This window comes from Salvelinus sp. IW2-2015, linkage group LG2 (assembly GCF_002910315.2).
Source record: "Salvelinus sp. IW2-2015 linkage group LG2, ASM291031v2, whole genome shotgun sequence".
NCBI lineage: Eukaryota > Metazoa > Chordata > Actinopteri > Salmoniformes > Salmonidae > Salvelinus > Salvelinus sp. IW2-2015.
The window spans coordinates 38,067,294-38,073,946 of record NC_036839.1 but is presented as its reverse complement, the minus strand read 5'-3'; the positions used below and the strand labels follow the sequence as shown (position 1 = coordinate 38,073,946).

General features: G+C 40.7%; 1 long non-coding RNA gene across 1 annotated transcript; it reads left to right on the top strand.

Annotated features, from left to right (window-relative positions):
* Positions 1-3,811: 3,811 nt before the first annotated feature.
* On the top strand, positions 3,812-6,330 carry LOC139029295 (uncharacterized). The gene is made up of 3 exons (XR_011481595.1): positions 3,812-4,510; positions 4,954-5,073; positions 5,210-6,330. It is a non-coding gene; the product is annotated as an uncharacterized lncRNA (long non-coding RNA).
* Positions 6,331-6,653: the final 323 nt, after the last annotated feature.

The following is a 6,653-nucleotide window of genomic DNA, read 5'->3' as shown; positions in this document are numbered from 1 at the left end:
CCTCCTCTCCAACCAGCTAYCTTCTCACATTGACCAAATGCATTGTCTAAAAGTAATACATGTTTTAATGATTTAAATAGCAGTAATATTGTTTCTGAAGAACAGTCTGGCCTCAGTTCATCTGGAGTAAGTAGCCTTTAAACACTAATACAGAGTCATATATTATTCCAACACCTAAATGTAAAGTTAGGATTACAGTAATCTGATCCTAGATCTGTGGCTAAGGCGTAAGGGCAGCTTCTACTAGCAGCATGTGCTCTGTGCTGTGAAACTGATGCTCTCTGGTGGACAACCTGGGTGTTGTTGTGATCAGCTGCTTCTCTCCAACAACTTTCCCGACAGTTACTGTTGCTATGATTAACAGGGGCGTGTGAGCAGTCCCGGGAAAAGGGGAGACAGATCGGGCAAGCAAGGTGCTGAAACGAAAGCTAGCAATATGATAATATGATAATATGTAGCTAGCTAGATGACTAGCTATCTTAGATAGCTGGCTATGGTGAGAGGCAAACCATTTTACTGTAAAAATTAGTTTAATTAGGTTCTATTTATTTTACTTATACATTTAGAACAAAGACTTAGTGGCTTCTGGGTAGCCACTATCTGAAAAGCCTGTCAATATAATTAGCTACAACATTTTCATTTGATTCTGTTTCCAAGTCTGCCAGTGTGTCTTTCTGTCTGCCCGTCCACCTAGGATTTCCAGTACCAGGCTGGAGATTGGTGGTGGCCACTGGAGGGCAAGCAACGTTACTGAGCACACCTAGAAGCTCATCGGCATGAAGRTCATCTATACCAGCTGATACAAGTAGCCTAGCTAGCACAGAATGTTCCTGTAAAGTTCCTTAAAGGTTCTTAGAAAATAACTTTCACAGAACGTTTTGGCAACGTTGTGTGGAAGTAATTTGTTGAAGAATCAAAGGGGAACCTCTAAGGAGCGTTGCTCTTTTGTCAAGGTAGAAACACATTTTTCTGAGAATGTTCAAATAACCTCATAAAATAACGTTATTTCTTGGTGAATTCAACCTTTTCTGAAATGTTCCCCTGTGGTTGCCGTTTGGTTGTTGAAAGGAAAAAAGTTCCGGGAACGTTACATAGCTAAGGACCATATTGGATCAAAAGGCTGAAAGAGAAGATAAAGTGTGTATGGAGGTAAGTACACATCATTTTGTAAATAGCTAAGTTGTTTTATTACCCCCAAAAATATTTGGTGGGAACTCTCCTTTACAATTTTATTACAAGACAAAGGGTCATGTGAAACCTTGAGCTGTTGTCAAGATGGCGTTGGAAGGGTTGCACAGGGAGAAATGTTTGGAGAACGGGAGCGATTGGAGAAGATGGTGGAAAAGGAAATAAGGAAGAAAGTGGAGCATATAATGCATAAACATGGAGTGGGGAACTACACGGGCCTTCTGAAAGATCTGGTGAAAGAGAAGATGATGGACAAGAAAAAAAGGAGCAGTGGAAATTTTGTTACGTTACAGCCTTATTCTAAAATGTATTAAATTGTTTTTTCCCCCTCATCAATCTACCCACAATACCCCATAATGACAAAGCAAAAACAGTTATGTTGAAATTTGTTTAAAAAATTCCCCCAAAAATTGTTACAAATATTATTTTATGTGGGAAGGGCACGACGTCTCATGATGATGGCTGCTGGGGAAAAAGGCCATGTGAGGATCCATGTCTGATTCAGCACACAGAGTCTATACCACACAAGCACTCGTGATCTTAATAGTACTCACTTACCCACTAGCCTGCCAGGCACTCACTCTCTGCCACCACTGTAGGAACAGAAAATTACATTAATATTCAATAGGAGCACTGAGACAAGCAGCCTGCTGACTGGAGGGAATTGGAGTCCACCGAGTTCCATCGACTTGTCTGGCCAAGAACCAGTCTGCTAACATTGCTAGCTAGTTGCTACCCCCCTTTCCTTCCCTATGCACATTAAAAGGGAACACTAGACCTAGTAGGAAACATCTCAAGGATGATCAATGGAAACAGGATGCACCTGAGCTAAATTTCGAGTCTCATAACAAAGGGTCTGAATACATAAAATTCAGTTTTGTCATTATGGGGTATTGTGTGTAGATTGAGGAGGAAAACAATTATTTAATCCATTTTAGAATAAGGCTGTAATGTAACAAAATATGTAAAAGTCAAGGGGTCTGAATACTTTCCGAATGTACTGTATATACAGGGCACATTTGTAAAACACACCTATGTCTCAGTGTGTCTTCCCTGTTCAAATATACAGTAGGTACATTTTTTTAAATGTATAAGTCAAAAAATGGATGTAGCAACTACTTATTGCCCCTTTTAATGCAACAATACTTCCTCCATTACCAAATAATTTTTCCTCTTGATGAGTTCAGACAGCATCTAAGGATGAGATACTCTGTACTAAAGTCCAGACTATCAAACCTAGACTATAAATAGTTCAGACTCTCTGCAAATACAATGCAATGCTCTTTCCATTGAACATTGTCCTCAGTTGGTAGTCCAGAGAGGGCTTTCCCCCCCTACAAGTTAGACTAGTTTTCATTCCCACCTTGGCCACTTTAGATCCACTATTTTACAGTTATGCTCAGTCACTATATTTGCCACTACTTTATCATTCATTTACTTTTTATATTATGTGTATCCAAATATATGCTTTTATCTCCCTTCCAGAAACCACACACCTTCCTACCTACCACAACCATCCTACACTTAAAATTCCAACTGCTAAGCCTTCAGTCCAACCCCTCCATTCAAACACCTCGTGCCAGTGTGCTCCTGTTTTATCTGTGTAATAAATATCCAATACTGCAACCCTTTCCTTTTGATTCCATTACATTCTCACCGATGCGCCATGGTGGCAGTGCTACCCTGAACCAATTAAATATAACTCTACGGAAGTTGTTGCTATACTGCTAAAACTCTCCAGTCATAATTACCAGTGCTAATTTGTTTGCATCCACTAGTCATAGGTGAATAATGTATTTTGTAAAAAATAATTACAATACAGTAATACACTTGCTCTTCAGTAAAGTTCTAGCAATCTTATGCTGGAAACCATACTGAAAGAAACCTAGTTGCACGTTCCTTATGTAAATTATAACCCGTTTCTTGAACACCAGTGATTGTTTTTAGGACAAGAATGATTGTGTAAGCTTTAGACAATGTCTCTATCACAGGTCCCTGGGTTACAATATCACCTGTGATGGTTACATGTTCAGAGTAATTGGTATGGCATGAGCATGACAAGCCAATGAACTAATGATATCAATGTTATTTACTTTATACCTTACACAACTTTTTCCTGTTGATGGTGGGAAGGAAAACCTCAATACTCATTAAATGTAGGATTTTCAACCTTGTGAAGTAAGGTGCATCTTTAAAAGTATTGAGTCAAGCAAATATGGCGTACACAGTGTAACAGCACTGGAGGGCACAGCAAGCAGGTGGGTTTCATCCATCTGTGGAGATCACTGGGTGGAGATACTCTGATTGGCGCAAACTGTCTGGAAGAGATGATGACCAGTTGTAAGCAAGCAGACTTTAGTGAACTAGCTATATACTCAACTCCTCTTAAAATTTGACCAAGACACATCACTTGTTGATCATGCTAAATGATACAGTAAAATGGGTTGCTAGCCAGTTAGCAGAACAAACTGTTGCCTCTCACCATAGCAATAGCTATCTAGATAGCTAGCTAGATATTAGCCATCATATTGTTAGCTTTTGTTTTATCACCCTGCTTGCCCGATCTGTCTCTCCTTTTCCCGAGAACAGGCTCTATGCATTATACCGCCTCCAACATTCTAATTTACTTCCTACCGGGTTGATGACTTCCGGTGCGATTTCCACTATTGTTTTTATCATTAGCTTACTAACTAACTGTTGTCGATGCATTTCTGACTGAAATAGTTTGCAATGACTAAGTTTAATTTACAGCCCCGCGAAGGAGGTGCTAATGAACATTGTTCAGTGCCTCTGTGTTCAGTTCCTTCCAAATGTAATGGTATTGTGAGCTTCCATAGTTTCCTGGTTGATGTAGTGCTCAGAAAAAGGTGGTTGGTGGCAGTACGTCGTGACAACTTTACTGTCACCAAACACACAAAGGTGTGTAGTACACATTTCGTCGAGAGTGACTTTGTTGAGGGAAAAATTGGGGGGGCGACAATACCTAAAAAGAGGTGTTGTTCCTACTGTCTTCGCGTGGAACTGGCACATTCAAAAGAGACCTGGTGTTTGGGAAAGAAGACCGAAACCTCCTGCTCCGACTGGAGGAGGATGAAGAACAAGGTGCGCTGCCTAAGGACTGTGCCGTCTCTGATCCGGTCCAGACACATGATTACTGTGCAGTCCCTGAACCCGCAGCCCTGGACATGGCCCTAATGGCAAACCATGAGCACGTAAGAGAAATTGAGGAGCTTCGAGCCAAGCTGAAGAAACTGACCACCCAACACGGCTTTGGTCCACAGCGATTTGCTGGTTTTGACGAGGATATACGTTTTTACACAAGGTACAGTAATGATTTATTATTATTCAGCATTACTATTGTTTATTATTTACTATTAATTATTATTATCCCAAAGTCTATCTTACCTTTATTAAGAACGTGTTCATTGTTATTTAAAACTAGGCTAGCATATCTTAGCATAAGTAGGCACATTGAATGTATATTGTCTTTACATTAGTTTTCAGTTAACCTACAAAAATGCTCCCAGCTCGTTGCTGCAAATAAGATTGGGTTCTTAGTCCACTTCCCAGGTTAAATAACGGAACATTTAAAACAAATTCACTACTGTGATGATAGGTGCTGTGAATTACAGTACGAATTGCAGTAACAAGAAAAACAGGCTACAATAGCAGCTAGGTCATGTCTAGTGCTACTTGATGCTTAGAGAAGAGGCAATAATAGTAATTAGCTTTTTTGGTATTCAAATACTCTGGGTCCGTCTTTAGATTTGCAAGCTACACCCACCTGATATGCTACACCCACCTGGCCTTCTGGCACTTGATTGAGCAGGCAGCAGAGTCACAAGCACCAATCCATTTGAAACAAGTGTTACTCAAAGAAAACCGGTAAAGGACTATAACTTCATAAAATACTTAAGAGAATATTATTTGATCTAACTGTAATTGTTAAACATTATTTACTTTTTGTTATGGACCAAATGTAAGGACTATATTGTACTAAAACTGTTTTCTTTGCGTTCAGACACTGCCATCAATCGACGAGTTCTTCTTGTTTATGACTCATTTGTTGCTGGGTCTAAAGCAGAAGGATTTGGCCCATTGGTTCAGCATACACCAATCAACAGTGAGCCGGATTATCATCTCTTGGGCCAACTTCCTCTACTGTCTGCTTGGATCAGCACAGATATGGACTCCAAGGAAACCATCAAAGCCCACCTGCCACCTGAGTTTAAGGACTATCCAGACACCCAGGTAGTGATCGACTGCACTGAACTCRYCTGCCAGACACCATCTTCACTACTACTGCAGAGTGAGGTGTTTTCTTCCTACAAGTCACACTGTACCTTTAAGGGCATGTTGGGAATGTCACCACATGGAGCTGTCACGTTTGTGTCATCGTTGTATGCTGGATCTGTGAGTGACAAGGAGATCTTCAAGCAGTCTGGAATTATTTCCTTACTCACCCCTGACATGGCCATTATAGTGGATAAGGGCTTTCTCGTAGATGACATTGTTCCGTGCAAGGTCTACCGGCCAGCCTTTCTGTCAAGATGCACACAGATGCCAGCGCATGAGGTTAGGGAGACCCAATCCATTGCCAGGCTGAGAGTGAATGTTGAAACAATGATCCGCAGAGTAAAGGAGCACAAGCTGTTTGACGCAGTCATCCCCCTGACCATCTCAGGCAGCATCAACCAATTATTTGCAGTGGCGTGCCTGTTGGTCAACTATCAAAACGGACCTTTGGTCAGAGCATGGGCCAAGCCAGTGTAAATGAACATGTGTTTATTTGCTATCAGCAAAATAATAATTTGTGTTGTAGTTTGTGTTGTAGTGAATATCAGTTTGTGTGGAGCTTGTATTGGCTTTAATTAGGCAATGAGTTTAGGGGTGGGGGCAAGAAATTAAGTAAACACAGAATAGCCAGAATGCAAGATTGAATACAATGTAGGATGTGTAATTGATTAACTGAACTGTTGAACATTTACCGAAATACATTTTTTCTACTGTAGTTTTCTTCACAAGAACATCAATACTTATTTTTCATGAAACCACTAAACTTGGCACCCATGCAGGGGATCCATTCAGGTGTGAGATAGACACTTCTGCAAGTAGTGGTAAAAATAAAAGTGGTCAACCTTGTCTCATAGTTTTTGAAACCTGTAGATCTTTATATATCCTTTCAACTAGGATGTCCTTCTGTGCACAGATGACAAAGTCACACCAGCTACAACCTGTGAGATTTGACCTTGCACCTATCAGAAGTAAGCATGAGATCTCTTCAACTTCGGCTCTCCATTCTGTATCTTCAGGTAAGGGCAGTCAACATAACTTGGTACATTTGGGCACTTGACCTCTAAGAGTCCAAAGTGTGGTCTCACACTGGGATCAAATGTGATGCCATCTGCCACGGGGCATCTGGGTGCACTACGAAGACACACGGAAAGAACTTCACATTCTTCAGT